General features: G+C 38.8%; 1 long non-coding RNA gene across 1 annotated transcript in view; it reads right to left on the reverse strand.

The window, feature by feature from the left end:
• Positions 1–17,996, reverse strand: part of LOC137073937 (uncharacterized) — a 189,382-nt gene that overhangs the window by 62,903 nt on the left and 108,483 nt on the right. Inside the window, exons 4-5 of the long non-coding RNA XR_010904831.1 lie at positions 14,079–14,182; positions 13,760–13,855 (exon numbers count right to left, since the gene is read on the reverse strand). This is a non-coding gene — a long non-coding RNA (uncharacterized lncRNA). The remainder of the gene's footprint in view (positions 1–13,759; positions 13,856–14,078; positions 14,183–17,996) is intronic.

Below are 17,996 nucleotides of genomic sequence, written 5' to 3' on the forward strand. Positions count from 1 at the left end.
ATGTTAAAAAAAAACAATCAGCCGACTTTAATAGCTCACTCGCATTTGAAGAATAAGAGATTGTATTTATAAAAACTGACACGCAAGCATTAAAAAAAGAAAATATCATATTTAAACTGACTACAAATCCAATTTAATCAAAGAAAAAAATCTATATAAAGCAAACATGAGTGCTGCCCCTTCTGATCTACAACTTAAACCACATGAAACCTCAGTACAGATCAAATGACATGACACCATTATTCATATTCCTAAAAATGAAGATCAGGGGTAAAGGGTCACCTTTACGCTCCACATGCACCTGTTGCTTCTACATCTGTATTCAAAATATGAAAACATAAACATACAAAGAAAATAATGTGTTGTAAGATTCACTTCGAAAATTATTTTACACTTAGAAATGGCTAGACTTTGCAGAAAATTACAAAGAAAAGGCAGGTAACCCATTGAGTTAGACATAACCATTTGAAGACTGAAATACTTTCTGGTAAAAAATCACTTTTAAAGTTTGAGCCTACAATTAACCAACTAATTGACTTCTATATGATTATAGCTCCTATAAACAAGAATGACATCTCAACAAAAAGCGAAGACATTTCCAGCAAATCTCTCCCTAAAGCGTTTTCCCTCATAGCATGAACACTTCCTGTATTAGCATTTGCATGTAACTCTTCCTCTGTCATGGCTGCCGTACACTTTTCTCCTGACATTTCTCCTTCCTTACGCGAAGCCGGTTCACAATTAACCTTTCCCCAGAAGAGGTCTTCAGATAAACCCCTTTTGTCCCCCCTACAACTGCCCCAGCATCCCACGACCCACCTCGGGGAAAAAAAATCCATGCCCCGTACCTGCTGCCCTTTTGAGGAGGGGGGCTGGAGGAAGGAGAGAGCTCCTTTGTCCACTGGAGACAGAGGGGTGGGTGGGGACCCCCTCTTCACTCCCCCCCCATCCACTCCTCATCCTCCGCTTCGTCTCAAAGCGTTTCGTTCGCTCAGCCTGAAGAACCGCGAGCGAGGTGGAGTAAGCCCAGCGAGGTGCGCTCTCTCCCAGTGTGCTCGCCTGCCCCGCTCCCCTGTTCCTCGCGAACTAGGCTGGCTCAGTCCGGCCCGCAGCCTCTTTATGGAGTGGTTTATTTAATTTGCCGCTATAATGGAGAACTCTGAATGAGGCACTGGGGAAAAACCGGCGAGAGAGAAGAGAGAATGCGGGGCGGGCGCGAAGCAAAAGAAAAAAAGAAAGAAAAAGAGCTAGAGGAGTGAAAGAAAAGAGAGAGAGAGAAAACAAAAGCTAAAAGCTACCACTATTTTGATTCACCCGTCCCTTTTTTTAAAAATTACTTCCAAAGTGTGATATCTATTGTACGGGGAATAATGCAGAACAATGCAAGCGGGGGTCTTGGCAATATTCAAAGGGGCTTATTCAGAGCAGGGCCGGTGGCTGGCTGTACATTCAGGCCCAGAACACTCCCATACAAGCTCATTCGGCGGCCACTATAGTGCTCATTGTGAGGGCAGTGTAAACAAAAAGGCACCCAGAGCACGGTGGGATGTGGGAAAAAGAGAGCAGCTTTATTCCCCAGAGGTCCTGCATTATTATGGGGTTATAGCGTGTTGGTTTTGTCTGGTGTAGGTCCGACCCCTTGCAGTCACGCCGGCATCAGACTGCAAGAGTATTTAAACCGAGGGGAGTTACAGATGGGAAACGTTTCAGCTTTGGGCGACAAACTCCACATCCTGTAATTCTAAGGCAAAATGTGAACGGATATAGGGTTTATACAGAACTGGGAAAAAACCTGGTCACACATTGAAATTCATTAGTTCATCTTAGTTCATTTTAATATCAACATTCAACATTTCATTTAATAATATATTATTCAAATCAAAAGTTATTGTTTAGCCTAATGGACCTGAGCAAACAAACTGTCAGTTGTATTTTTATCAAGGCAAGACTGTGGGCAAAGTTTTTTTCATTCGCTGGTCAAATTTGTGATTTTGGCTATTGTGCTTCAATTATCCCTTCTTTCAGATTAGTGGAAAGAAAATATCCAAAATACACATTCTTGTGTTTATTACATTATACTTGTGTGTGTGTTGTAATTTGATCCAGAAATTAGTAGCACATACACTGCATTACAAATATACTCAGAAAGACTACTTTGCACTTTATTTTAACAGTCCTTTTCCCCAAGTACATACTATATACTTTATATAGTTATTACAGTAACTGGGTAATAACTTGGTACTAACACTGAACCTACCCCTTAACCCATGTAGTTACCTTAAATTAACCAGTGCTTACTTAGGTAAGTACACTGCAAGTACACATAAGTAGACGTACTGCCCCCCTAAAAGGCAAATATTAGTACCTTAAAGGTAATGTGTAGAATGAGAACCACCTCAGTGACAGCTTTTGCTTTTTTTCTTATAGTGCATATTTTAAAGGTTTTTACAGATATTATAGGACTATGATATTGATGATGTATGTTCATAGACGATATTTGTTCATATGTCATTCACTGGATTTAAGATTTGTACAGATGATATTTGTTCATTTATCATTCGCTGGATTTATATTGTTTCCTAAAAACGTGGAACTTTTTTCCTGCCTGTTGTACTAATGATTGGGTATTTTCTGATTTATGAGTGATGAAAAGAGTGTAAAGAGATATCCAAAATCCCCTCAACTTTTAATATGACAACAAAGTGAAACAATCATTTTGAACCTGGCTTTTCCCAATGTTCAGATTTCTGTGCTGGAAATGTACTTAAATGAGTGTATGCATAATACCTCAATTGCGTATTTAAAGTTTTTTTGTCTTAATGTATTGTGATTAATCGACAGAGGAAGTATATATCTATTAGTTAGCAGCGTCTCTTCTCTGATGACTTATTGTCTGGTGTGAGGGCGGGAAACTTGTCACTCATATGAGATCACAGCAACAACAACAACCCAACATCCTACAACCCAATCAATTCACAATGTACAAAATGAAGTCCTTCCCTGCATTTTTCCTCATTCGAGAACCTGTTTCATTCAGATATACGCAGTTTTAAGGAAAGTTACGTTACGTTAAAAAAAGTCATGCGTTACGTTACTTTTGTGTTATTTCTTCTAACCTGGCTGGGCTGTTTTTTGTATAACAAAAAGTTCTGTTTTTGCTAAATGTAAAGGCCCTTTCACACTAAAAGTGAAATAATAAGGCTGAAGGAAACACATTAAAGCCTGTAGAGTAGAGAGTACCGCTCAAACAAACCTTTCAGCTGTGCTGCCATTCTGGATCACAGAAGAAAAGTAAATTGAAAAGTAATGCGTTACTTCACTAATTAAAAAGTAATCTGATTATGTAACTCGTTACTTGTATTGTGTTACCCCCAACACCGGATATACATCACAATAAGGAACAAAAACTCTCAAAACTTCTGTTTCACGCCAACTTTAATGTTAGTTAGCTCATGGATAATCATGAACTAATAAGACCTAATTGAAAAGCGTTACCAAAAACCTAAATCAAATGCAGAGGAATGACTTAAGTTCAAAGGAACAAATAATTGTAACAGTCAGACTGTTGCTTTTTTGTGAAGCCTGAAAGGCTGGAGCTTCTGATTGCAGCCTGTTTCCACAGATAGACTCCTCTCCCATTCACATGGACCGACACACACGGCTCTCTGAGACCTCACTGAGACTGCGTCTCATTCATACGACTCCACCTGAGAGACATGCTTGGTGTTTAAACAAGATTATATTCCCCATGCTCAACACATATACAAACAGACGCGCACGGCAGCCAATGCGAGCACTAAACAAACAGCCCCTATGCACATAGAGAAGCAGACATATCATTATGCCGCATAATAGAGCCAGGCCTTGAATATCAGAAGTCTGTCTGTCTGGGATGTCAATCAAAACACATTACACAAGAGCCAAATGTGTATATACACTCTATGGCATTGTGCTAAAAAGGAAAGATCGGAGATCATTTGTGCTGATTTTATGTGGAGTAAACATCTGACATGGGATATCTGGTGCATTTAAGCCACATTGAGCACAACAACATGAAATATTTCCAAACATAAAGTTCATATAGTGATTCAAAACAAGTGAATCTTGCTCTGTGGCATTTAGACAGGGCTTGTTCCTTATGTTGCGTTTTTGTTAATGTTCTAATCTATGAAATGTTTATGTACAGTATAAACTGTTTAAATAATTGTTTAAGTAATTTATATGCTAACATCACAATGAGATTTAAAACACCTCTGACAACATTGTATATATACACCAATACTTAGTGTTCAGCCATTTAGGGCTTGGCACACACACACTCCTGGAAAAGAAAAAAAATGGCTAAACACTAAGCTTTTCAGTCTTAACCACAAATGATTGGTCAGGAAATTTGTGAAATTTAAGCAAATGCACTACTTAAAAAGCATCGATGTCTCAGAAAAATATCAAAGACAAAATGAAGTTTTCGGCAGAATATGGGGAGTTGTGTGGAGTGATGGATCACAGTGACACATGGTGATGCTCCAGAGGCGTGTCTTCCAAACATCTGAGCAATAAATGCATCTCTAGAGTGAAGCATGGAGGAAGAGTGTCATTGTGTGGGGAGGATTTTTAGCTTCTGGTATTGGTCCACTGTCATTTTTTTAGTTTGTTTGTTTAAAGGGTTAGTTCACCCAAAAATTGAAATACTGAAAAATATTTCATTAATTACTCACCCTCATGTCACTGGACACCCGTAACACCTTCGTTCATCTTCGGAACACAAATGAAGATATTTTTGTTGAAAGCTGGTGTCCAACGACATGAGGGTGAAAATTTTTCATTTTTGGGTAACTAAACCTTTTAACTTAAAAAATAAGTAACCTGGTTGCCTTATTATTATTATTATTTATTTATTTTACAATGAATGAAATAATAAATAAACTCAAAATATTATTGTACCTGAACTATGTAATTTTTTTTTTTGATAAATCATGAAAATAGCACAATTTGGCATGTTTCACTGCTTCAACACAAATAAAACACACAAAATGACCCAATATGCTCACAAAATCTTTGAATTATGTTTGAATAAAGATTGTCAGTTCTCATAAATGTTCATTATATTAACTCAAATTTTTAATTTCAATGAACTCAAAATTTCATTGAAGGCAATCAGGTAACTTATTTAAAAAACAAACCAAAAAAAAAAAAAAAAACTACAGTGTGAGCTACTCACTGTCAAACGTCAAGTAATGCTTTGGAGTTCTGGAGAATATTGACAAATGGCTTGCTTTCCTTTTTCAACAAGACAATGGTCCTGCCTACACAACCAAGAAGTGGCTTGAGAAACATCAGGCTCATGTTTTAGACTGGTCAGGGTCCAGATTTAAAAATATAGTGAATATTTGATCTTAAATTAAGCTCTTTTTAAAGCCATTAACTTTGAGAGGTGGAACCATTTTTGTGTTGGCCTTTTTTGTGTGTGTGTGTGTGTGTGTGTGTGTGTGTGTGCTTGTTTTTGTGACATATCAGGACAAAAATGTGTATAATAACATGTGTATGATATAGGTATTACAGAAAATGGTGACATATCAGGACATTACCCCATGTCCCCACTTTTCAAAATGCTTATAAATCACACAGGATGAGTTTTTTTGAAAAAGTAAAAATGCAGAATGTTTCCTGTGATGGGTAGGTTTAGGGATAGGGGCAGTGTAAGGGGATAGAAAGTACGGTTTGTACAGTATAAAAACCATTACGCCTATGGAATGTCCCCACAATTCACAAAAACAAACATGTGTGTGTGTGTGTGTGTGTGTGTGTGTGTGTGTGTGTGTGTGTGTGTGTAATATAATATCACACAATATAATATCACAAGCTGAAGTGTTGTGAATACAGAATACGTTTTATAGGCTTTACAGACAGAATGGTTGAGAGTGACTCTTGAAGGTCCAGCACCACATTCATCTTCAATAGTTCATCTTCCAGAATCTAGCAGTTTTGAGGGTTAATTTTTTAGTCCATCTCCTTTCCTGAAGTCTGTTTTGCAGAGATGTATATATTTATAGAAAATATTTGAACAGAGAGCTTGTTAACAAATATCTTGTTTCTATGCATTGCCTGCACTAACAGTTGATCATTCTGCTGAAAAAGGACTAAACAGAGCCAAAGAATAGCCAGGATGTTTTCCTCCTACAGAATGGATTAGGCAGGCAGTTCTATACAGGTTTCCAGCAGGCATTAGAACCAGAGCCTACTCTCCAATAAAGAGAACAAAACAAAGCGTGTGTCAGAGTGCTGTCACAGCAGACAAACAGACAGAGACACAGAGAAAGTTCTTTGTCATTCATCAGAATAGAGAGTCAGCATTGGACATAAAAAAGTGCGATACTGGTATAGGAGTTGAAAATAATAAAACCTTTCCATGTGTCAAGCTGACATGCTCTCTCTCTATTTCATACAGACAAACACACACTAGATTATACTGGACAACTGTCGTGCCAAAGAAGCTTTGTTACGTTTTACAGATTCTTCTAAGCCAACAAAACATGTCATGGACATTACGCTAACATTGCCAAGGATGTCTTATTTATTTATTTATTTATTTATTTTGTGGTGCCAAATTGTTAAACTGCTGAGAAAAGTTTAATTAAAATTCCCACAAAACACATTAAACTGTCAAAAATGTATTTGTATTGTCCAACAAAATCCCATATCTGGTGACTACCACAAATATTGTCTGAGCTGGCATTGAATTTCTAGGATTCTCAGTGTCTTGTGCCTCGTCTACGACAAAACAATTTCAGCTCGTTTTTATTTTATTTTTTAAAGTCGGGTCAGAATAATGCTGTTTCATCCTGTGATTTTTAAGCACTGCTTATTTAGTCCTCCCTCCCTGCTGCTCCTTGCTCACAGTTAATTAACTTGAAGGCGCGAGTAATTAGCTGGAGACGCTGAGTGATTCACGCGCTGTCCCTCCTATTAAACACCTCGCGAGAGCAGCATAGCATCAGACCCAATAGTGAAGAAACTGCGACAACCCACTGACAATAATGTTGCATCATCAGCGTCTTTAGCTTCATCTAGAGTTTAGCTCCAACTTTGCCCAGCACACCTGTCTGGACAACACACTCATGTCAATTCATAACTATTTTGCATTTTGACAAATTTGTGGACAATTGTGGATCTTCTTATGTCCTATTGACGGTTATGTTTAGGGTTCAGCCTTCTTTTTTTTATAAAAATCATTATTCCAACTTGGAAGTTTTAGCTCAAAATATCTCCTAAACCCTCATTCACTATTCCCTATGTTAGTCCAATATATACAGTTCACTTAAAGGAGTGAATCAAAACAAGTGAGTGTTTTCGATCAGCCGTTGTGTGGACATCAGCTGTATACTTGTTATTGCGGCGAGATGTAGGATTGAATGAGTACACCAGATAATGTCCACTATGGTTTGGGACACCACTAAAAATGGCTATCCCCTCAAATAATGCCCTATTTGAGGATATAAGGGGTGATTTTTAGATTCAGCTATAGTTTTGTGTGTCCCTTTAAATGCAAATGAGCTGGTGCTCCCGTCCCGGCCTTTTTCAAGAAGAGGGCTGAGCTTCAATAGCTCGTGCAACAACAAAACAGGGCAATCTCATGCACTGAAAATGTCAATAGCGGTGCACAATAATCCCTACAGAGCCAGAAAATGTATACTGTATGGAGAAACAGGTATAGGTTAATTTAACGTTATGACTTAAGTCATCTTGCTTTTATCCTCCATTAGTACAATCCTGCTGTAGCGGACCCCGCTCGAATGATGGCCAAAACTTTACTGATGAGTTTTATGAAGTTTATTGTTCGTCACACAAAAGATGAAGCATCCATTTTCACTCCAGAAAATCACTGTAAGAGCTGAATAAAACACAGAGCAAGAAGTGTGCATTAAAGTCTTATCCATAAACTCGCTCTCTCCCTTGCATTATCATTAACATACACAGCAATTTACACAAAAACACAACAAATATATACAGACCATATGCCTTTTGTGGGTGCTTTATAAACAGATAAATGTTATATCTGTAAAAAAACAAAACAAAAACAAAAAAACAGATAAACTGTAATAAAGTGCGTGCTCTCCCTTACTGCCATGACCAGTATCACTCCGGAGACTATAAGCTGGATCACGAATTGAGTTGCAACTTTTTGTATTGTACCTTTTTGATCCTCATTCACTAAAAGCAGTCTGGTGTAAAATGACTCGCACAAACATAAATTAATTTAAGTGGGGGCGCATTCCCTTCAAAAATAAAATAAATCCACTGCGTCTTCAGCGATTCTGATATCAGGAGTACATGAAGACTGTTTCGTTCACTCTTACATCCAACAACAAAACATCTGAGTCGCTTACGAGACATTCTTATCACTCTGGCCTGGAGAAAATGACGGACATTTTACGACAGTGTCCTTTGGAGGTGGTATTATTCAAATATCTATATAGAAACCGGCTGCAAATTGATGTCCTCTTTAAAAAAAAATACAATGCCCCTTTAAAAACATACATTTCCATGCGAATCATAATTACAAAATCACCACCTCGTAAAATAGTTGCCTTTTCTTATGAGATAAGCATGTGATGTATGATTGAATTCACATTATTCATAAAACAGAGGGCAAAACTAGAGATTTTGAAGAGCACATCCGATGGACACTTTACTATCCCATAATGCCACGGAAGAGGAGTTGTGAAGGGCAGTGGAAGGACTCAACTTGCACTATAGGTTACATGACAAATGCAGTTCATAAAGTAATTGCTTAATGGGTTAGTTCACCCAAGCATTGTCCTCTCTTCCGTGCTGCTCCAAAAATATTCAAGCGGTTAATGAATAAGTGAATCGAGCAATGATTCGGGTCGCCAATGTCACGTGATTTCAGCAGTTTGGCGGTTTGACGTGATCCGAACTGCTGAAATCATGTGACATTGGCGACCCAAATCATTGATCGATTCACACCGTTTGAAACTTTTTTGGAGGAACGCGGAAGAGAAGACAATGCTGAATAAAATCATAGTTTTTGATAGCCTAGAAATCTAGACGCACCCTAGCGGCAGCAAATTTAATTTGCCCGCAAGTGTGGTCTAGCAACTCTCAATTCCTATCTGAGCTGTATTTCTCAAAATCTGGACGGCCCAATCACATCGTGTATAGAGTCGGTGGGCGGGGCCATAATGACGACGGCCGAGTTGTATTTGCGTGCTTCTAGTAACACAGAAACTGGCGAACGGCGGCGGTCTTTCGAATCAGCTCTGACCGCGACTCTGGAAGACTTGGAGTTAAGCTTTCCTCTGAGAAAAGAACAAAGAGCGGCACTGAAGTCATTCTTAAAAAGGGAAGATGTGTTCGGAGTTTAGCCGACCGGATACGGCAAATGTTTAATCAGTCAGCGAGCTCCCCTTCACCGTCGTTGCTCCGGTTGGTGTAGCGCTATCCTATCGCGTGCAGAGGGAGTTTGAAAGACAACCGTTTATCCCGCCCCTCGGATTGAGCCCTGTCTATGGTGAGTTTCCAGACCAAACATCTTGATGTGGGTCTGGCTTGTCAGGCTAAGTTTTTGATATTTTTGGACCAGAATGTATTTTCGATGCTTAAAGAGATTCTAATCAACCAACTGATGTCACATATGGACTACATTGATGATGTTTTTATTATCTTTCTGGACATGGACAGTGAAGTGGGCATTGACTTCATATGCTCTGGAACTAAAGACTAGAACTGCTATCTTAAACTGTGTTCACCCCAAAAATTTTTTTTGGGTGAACTGACCCTTTAAGTACTTATTCAGAAGTAGTACCTACTTAAGAGTAGCTGCAGGTGTTTAACAGCTAAAATCTGCTGGACAGTGGGCTATATTGGAAAACCTTGCCCAAACCTTTTTGGACCACCATTTCTCTGTCTAATAAATTGCAAGTAGTTGTATTAGATGATATGCATGTTTTTACACATGCCTAGCCGGGCTATAGAGTGTGTGAAAGACGGAGACTGTTTGTGCGTAAGAGAGATAATGTTGAGAGAAAAGGGTCATAATGGGGTCTCTATTCTCAGTCTTTGAAAGTAACGCTATGCTGTTACAGTATCAGAGGGTGAAGAGGAAGCAAAGGCTATAATCACTACAATTACCAACCGCTCTCACCTAGACCAGCACTCCTCAGCTCTCACTTAAATAGAGTCACTCACTCTCTCTGTCTTGTCATTTTGAAACACTCTTCACACACAAATTGAAACTAAAGGTGCCCGTTTCAAGAGTTAAAATAAATTAAATAGCGGTTGAAAAAAATAGAGGTTGTCTTACATAAAACGACCCACAAAAATGTATAATGGGGAATTGATATAATAAACAAAGTCTTTAAAAAAAAAGTTAGAGCCGCACCATAACATCAGCTACACTCGCCTAAAGGATTATTAGGAACACCATACTAATACTGTGTTTGACCCCCTTTTGTCTTCAGAACTGCCTTAATTCTATGTGGCATTGATTCAACAATCTTGCAGTTGATGGAGATTTGTGGGATTCACATCCAGGGCACGAAGCTCCCGTTACACCACATCCCAAAGATGCTCTATTGGGTTGAGATCTGGTGACCGTGGGGGCCATTTTAGTACAGTTAACTCATTGGCATGCTCAAGAAACCAATTTGAAGTGATTTGAGCTTTGTGACATGGTGCATTATCCTGCTGGAAGTAGCCATCAGAGGATGGATACATGGTGGTCATAGAGGAAGGGACATGGTCAGAAACAATGCTCACGTAGGCTGTGGCATTTAAACGATGCTCAGTTGGCACTAAGGGGCCACTAAGTGTGCCAAGAAAACATTCCCCACACCATTACACCACCACCAGCAGCCTGCACAGTGGTAACAATGCATGATGGATCCATGTTCTTATTTATGCCAAATTCTGACTCTACCATCTGAATATCTAAACAGAAATCGAGACTCATTAGACCAGGCAACATTTTTCCAGGCTTCAAATTGTAGCCTCTTTTTCCAATTTGAGGTGGAGTTGAGTGGTACCCGGTGGGGTCTTCTGCTGATGTAGCCCATCCGCCTCAAGGTTGTGCGTGTTGTGGCTTCACAAATGCTTTGCTGCATACCTCGGTTGTAACGAGTGGTTATTTCAGTCAAAGTTGCTCTTCTATCAGCTTGAATCAGTCTGCCCATTCTCCTCTGACCTCTCGCATCAACAAGGCATTTTTGCCCACAGGACTGCCGGATACTGGATGTTTTTCCCTCTTCACACCATTCTTTGTAAACCCTAGAACTGGTTGTGCCTGAAAATCCCCAGTAATTCAGCAGATTGTGAAATACTCAGACCAGCCCGTCTGGCACCAACAACCATACCACGCTCAAAATTGCTTAAAGGTTTACTTCAGCGATTAGCATATGGCTTTGTATCAGTAGAAACCCTGGAGTATATTCGAATGATTGTGCTTCCCCCCCTCATATTCCCCTGAGACAAGAGATTTGTGCATTTTATTTCTGGAAAAATTCCTCCCATGACGCAAATTTTCGTCAATTTGCGCCATCGGAGGAATTGTTGGCCAGAGGCTAAAGACTACAGCCAGCAGAGGGAGCCATTTCCACATGTTTTCAACTTGCGCGTGGGGGATGGTAAACGGTGCGGCCAGCAGAGCAAAGTAAGTCTTTCAACTTCTCAAACTAATTCCTATGAAAGTTAAGCTTTCAAAGGCATGAACTGAAAACGGCCAGACGTCCCCTAAAAGTCCCCTAAACACTCGCTGTGAATCTATGCCGCGGACGCGTTTACCTCAGCTCTCATCATGAGCTCATCCATGACGCTCAATGTGACTCCTGCAGCGTTTTGGGCTGTGAGACTCCCTCAGCGGCTAAATCACATATTGAACAGACACGTTCAGTTTTTAATTGTAGTGTCTGTTCTCTAAATGAACTGATTTTATGAAGATGATCGCGGTCGCGGTGGGAAAGTGAAAGTGATTCAGTAATCTAGTAGCGGTGGCTTTGAGAGTGGCCTCGTAGGGCAGCGAAGCATTCTGGGAATTGTAGTCTTTCATCCCCATGAGACAAAAATACATTATTTGTCTTTTCTCAGTCTAGAAAGCACCAAATTAAAAAATAATTTCACATTTCTGCTACATTAATGACCCAGTTTAAATACAGATTCATCTTCCCAGCGCTGAAGTAAATCACCTTTCTTTCCCATTCTGACATTCAGTTTGGAGTTCAGGAGATTGTCTTGACCAGGACCACACCCCTACATGCATTGAAGCAACTGCCATTTAATTGGTTGATTAGATCATTACAATGTATATGTACATTCATAGTGTTAGATGAAGATATTTAACCACAAAATAACAGCATGACCAAAACTAAATTATGAGCAAAAAGGCCTTTTATAAAAATGTGAGTATCAAATATGATACATCAGGCTTTAGAGGAATACTTATTTGTACATCTCTCAATCATTATTTCAATTAAATGCCAATTAAATATCTGGCTGTTTTCATGTGTTCTTCATTTATATATGGCAACAAATGGGATGGAAGCTCTCTATGATTTGCACAGTTGAATTATTGTTACAAAACACACACAGTGATGACTTGAGGAGACGGTTGCATCGATCTTCAGTCTGTTGGAAGATTTCATTGCATCTGAAGGGCAAGCACAGCTTGATGGGTGAATGACAGATGATGTTTGAATTGGATTGAGTTTGACATGAATTCATGGAGATTGCATGAGCTCTGCTGAAGGTGTTCCATGAAGTCAAACCAAACTAAGTAATAAAGTAAGCAAATCCAGTACAAACGAAATCCACAATACAGTTTCATATGCTCTAAACCACTTCAGATCCAGTTTCAGACATATTCGTTATCATCTTTTGAAGGAAAGAGAAAACACTGGGAAAAAAAAGCCTTCTTTCCATGACATTGGAAGGAGATGTATTCTATTGTCCAGTGCTTTATCACACACACTGTTCTGAACTCAGAAGTTCTACACAAAGAATGAGGGACTCTGAAAGAAAGCTCAGGAAAGGCTTTGAGTGTTCTGTCAGATTTTGAGTGGTTTTTTTTTGTTGTTTTTGTTTTGAGATCTATAATGATCTGGATGTTTCTTAAAAGAATAGTTCCCACAACAATACATTTTTGAAGAATTGCTTTGCAACTCATCTTTCAATGACAGTTACGGACCAGGGGCTGTCAAGCTCAAAATGTAGGAAAAAACATCCAACAACACCAGAAACATAGTCCATACATTTTATGTGTGTCATAGGATACATTAATATAATTTAATTTACAATTATATATATAATTATAATTTTGTGTGTGTGTGTGTGTGTGTGTGTGTGTGTGTGTGTGTGTGTGTGTGTGTGTGTGTGTGTGTGTGTGTGTGTGTGTGTGTGTGTGTGTGTGTGTGTGTGTGTGTGTGTGTGTGTGTGTGTGTGTGTGTTCATATTGGAATTTGCAAGACATGTCACTCAATCATCAATATGTGACAAATAGGAGTGAGACCGTGTTTGTCTTGGAACAGCTGTATGAATCAGGAGCAGACCTCAATTTGTCATTATTCAATGATAATCATCCAAATTAACAAAATGTTTTGTCAGTGTGACTGTTTTTGAATTCTGGATGTGAACATATAGGCCACATGTAAGATTATGCGTGAATAATAAAAATCAATAATTTCAATAACATTTTTATAATCATTCAGCTTCAGAAGACTTGAAATATAGAGCACAGTTTGTATGGACATACTTTGTAAGGCTTTTTTTCTTTCTTTTTTTCTTTTGGTGCTTGACAGGTGTGGTCACCAAAAAACCTTGTTGTTTGAGAAGAGCTGTGTGACAATTTCTGGAAGAAAAAAAACACCTTTTGTATTCCAAAATATGAATAATAACAGCAAGCAGGTGAGTAAATAAAAACAGAATTTTCATTTTCCTTGGAATGTTCCTTCCAGTGAGCTCAGTCGAGCTTTCCTGAACATTTTTCCTTGACATTTAATTCTCTGTATTCTTTTGTTATCCTAAACTTCACAGTCTCTTCTCCCATCCTCCCTTTAATCGACCACGCTCACCTTCTCCTCCGCTGTGTTTTGCTCAGTTCACGCTTTGTCTCTCCATGATTCTTTCTCCCTTAGCTCCTCTGCCTCTCCAGGTTCACGCTCATATCTTCCAAGGTCTGCAAGCACAATAGTCAAACAACAGATTAGCATTTTCCCCACGATGTGCGTGTGACATTGTGTGAGAGAAAGAGCGCCGTTTCTCTAGGCCACTAACCTTGCTATACAAGGCTAATTACAGTCTTCACAATTAGCACGCTAATGCTAGTCGCAGCATGAATGTCATTCACCTTTAATAAAGTCCCGGCCTTGCGGCAAACTGCCTGTGAGCCAGTGTATTATCCCATATAATCCATTCAAGCCATTTAAAGCTAATAAGCTTTAGTTTGTGTGAGATTCGATGTAAAAGGGATTTGGTAACCTGGTCAAGCAGGCTTGCCAAGTATACCAGCGTAAAACCCATTACTGAAGGCCCCTCAGTCAGTCTCCAAATTCTGAAAAAGCTATGAAAAAGCACTCCACATATCAAAATTACAATCAAATGAAATTTCTGGGACCATCAGATAAGCAGCACAGAAGGAAAAATTGGACTTCCTTTTGTGAGGAGAGATACCGCACGGCACATCACACTCCTAAATGGGACCAGCTTTGACAATGGCATTACAAACTGGATGACAGTTGTGACCTAAAGTATGACAGATGGAGGATTGATGGGCAAACCGAGTTATGTCTTGGTCCCTCTGTGTCTTAAACTGATTCAGTTAACCCTCCGTCAGCTGGACATTAGCTGAAAATCAACACATCGGGCTACAGACTACTGTTTCTCCCATACATCACACTTATCTTGAGATTCAATAAGTTGGGTGCTTCATATTTGTGGCAAAGTATTTGGATTTAGGTACTTTAAAATGATTTAATTTGGGGGTATCTGGTAAATTATTATTTATCAGAATTCAATGGCTCTTCGACAGAGGAGTTCAAGCAATGCTTTTCAGAATTCAGATAATCATGATTTTTCAGTTTTTTAAAAGGCTGTTAACAATATTTTCTTCAGCTGCTGTGGCAACAAAGCCTTTTTATACCAAGAGCTCTCGGCACGATCAATAACATAAACCAATTAACATTCACACAAATTCTACAGAGCTGTTCCAATAACAGCTGCTCCTTAAAATTCAGCTGGACACTTTTTTAGATCAATTCAAGTCATGATAGACAAGAGGCAACAATGAACTAACATTTCCAGTGTTTCGTTTTTTTATATTATACTTATAATATTATATATCACTTTAATAATGCTGTTTTGCATACATAATTTTACATTTTTATTCAACAAGGATGCATTAAATTGACAGTACAGATAATTGTTACAAAATATAATTTCAAATTAATGCTGTTCTTGTGAACTTTCTGTTTCTATTCTACCAAACAATCCTGAAAAATAAATGTTTCTTGAACAGCGAATGAGGATATTAAAATGGTTTCTAATTTCATGTGACACTGAAAACTGGAGTAATGATGCTGAAAATTCAAATTACATTTTGAAATATATTTAAACAGTTATTTTATTTTGTAATAATGTTTCACAATATTACAGTTTTCCTGTATTTTTGATCAAATAAATGCAGCCTTGGTGAGCATAAGAGACTTTTTTCACAAACATAAAATAAAAATGAATAATCTAAATGACCCTAAACTATTGTCACAAAAGCACCTCACAATTAAAAAAAAAAGAGAGACTTTTAGTAATCATCAGCAAAATAGAGCGTGCTTTAGTGAGAACTAAAAAAATCAAGAAGTGGAAACCGTTGGTCAAAAACGTACATTTACACACTAGGGATGGCGAAAACGAAACATTTTCTTGACCGACCGAGCCTCATTAGCCGGTTGAAACCGGTTAACCGATTAGCCGCGAGCCGCGCTTGCAGTTTCGCAACTCTGTCGCATCTCTCTATGATCTCTCTGCCGCTCACACACACGCACTGTCCCACTCAAGTCACTTATTTTTTAAATCCCCTACAGCGCGAAACATGAGTCCTGCAAACGCGCCGCCGAGGAGCTTGTTAGTAATCGACAAACAAATGGCTCCTTAGTTTCGAAATGGTTTGGGTACAAGGTGATCGCGTTGAAAATAAAGGCGTTTGTCTAGCGTTAGAAGCTCATTTGAAAAATTGCCGCGGCTCATTTAAGAAAATGACAGCTCCGAAGAGACGCCGCATTAGTTCGAGGAAGTGCTTACAATAATAAAGAAAGATGATGATCCAAACCTTATTGGTTACCACTGAAATGTAGATGTAATATATTTCCAAATGTAAGCCCATCTTATGCGGAATGACGCTTCATACTGTCGTTTGCCCTGGCTCTAACCTCGAGTGTTTTAGCCTGTTTACTTTTTGCAAACCTTGTGAGCGCGCAAACCCAAACGCTGTGACCTCGCGCCAAATGTTTTTATTTGTTTATTAAGTACAAACAGGCGAGTTATGAAAAATTGAGTGTCAGGGATTTGTTCACTTCACACAAAAAGATTTTGGAATGAGATTGCTAATTGTAGTAGCGTTTAGTCCACTGTCTATTATAGCCTAATTTAGAGATCACTTTTTTTTTTTTTACCGACAACCAACAACGTGAAATGGCCTAAAATCCATATTGCGATATACATTGCAGCTTCTGGCAATTACGATATATTTAATATAATTAATATATATACAGTCTTGTTCAAAATAATAGCAGTACAATGTGACTAACCAGAATAATCAAGGTTTTTAGTATATTTTTTATTGCTACGTGGCAAACAAGTTACCAGTAGGTTCAGTAGATTCTCAGAAAACAAATGAGACCCAGCATTCATGATATGCACGCTCTTAAGGCTGTGCAATTGGGCAATTAGTTGAATTAGTTGAAAGGGGTGTTCAAAAAATAGCAGTGTCTACCTTTGACTGTACAAACTCAAAACTATTTTGTACAAACATTTTTTTTTCTGGGATTTAGCAATCCTGTGAATCACTAAACTAATATTTAGTTGTATGACCACAGTTTTTTAAAACTGCTTGACATCTGTGTGGCATGGAGTCAACCAACTTGTGGCACCTCTCAGCTGTTATTCCACTCCATGATTCTTTAACAACATTCCACAATTCATTCACATTTCTTGGTTTTGCTTCAGAAACAGCATTTTTGATATCACCCCACAAGTTCTCAATTGGATTAAGGTCTGGAGATTGGGCTGGCCACTCCATAACATTAATTTTGTTGGTTTGGAACCAAGACTTTGCCCGTTTACTAGTGTGTTTTGGGTCATTGTCTTGTTGAAACAACCGTTTCAAGGGCATGTCCTCTTCAGCATAGGGCAACATGACCTCTTCAAGTATTTTAACATATGCAAACTGATCCATGATCCCTGGTATGCGATAAATAGGCCCAACACCATAGTAGGAGAAACATGCCCATATCATGATGCTTGCACCTCCATGCTTCACTGTCTTCACTGTGTACTGTGGCTTGAATTCAGAGTTTGGGGGTCGTCTCACAAACTGCCTGTGGCCCTTGGACCCAAAAAGAACAATTTTACTCTCATCAGTCCACAAAATGTTCCTCCATTTCTCTTTAGGCCAGTTGATGTGTTCTTTGGCAAATTGTAACCTCTTCTGCACATGCCTTTTTTTCAACAGAGTGACGTTGCGGGGGATTCTTGAAAATAGATTAGCTTCACACAGACGTCTTCTAACTGTCACAGTACTTACAGGTAACTCCAGACTGTCTTTGATCATCCTGGAGGTGATCATTGGCTGAGCCTTTGCCATTCTGGTTATTCTTCTATCCATTTTGATGGTTGTCTTCCGTTTTCTTCCACGTCTCTCTGGTTTTGCTCTCCATTTTAAGGCATTGGCATCATTTTTTGCACCTCTTTATAGGTTTTCCCCTCTCTAATCAACTTTT

Source organism: Pseudorasbora parva, chromosome 4, assembly GCF_024679245.1.
Source record: "Pseudorasbora parva isolate DD20220531a chromosome 4, ASM2467924v1, whole genome shotgun sequence".
Taxonomy (NCBI): Eukaryota; Metazoa; Chordata; class Actinopteri; order Cypriniformes; family Gobionidae; genus Pseudorasbora; species Pseudorasbora parva.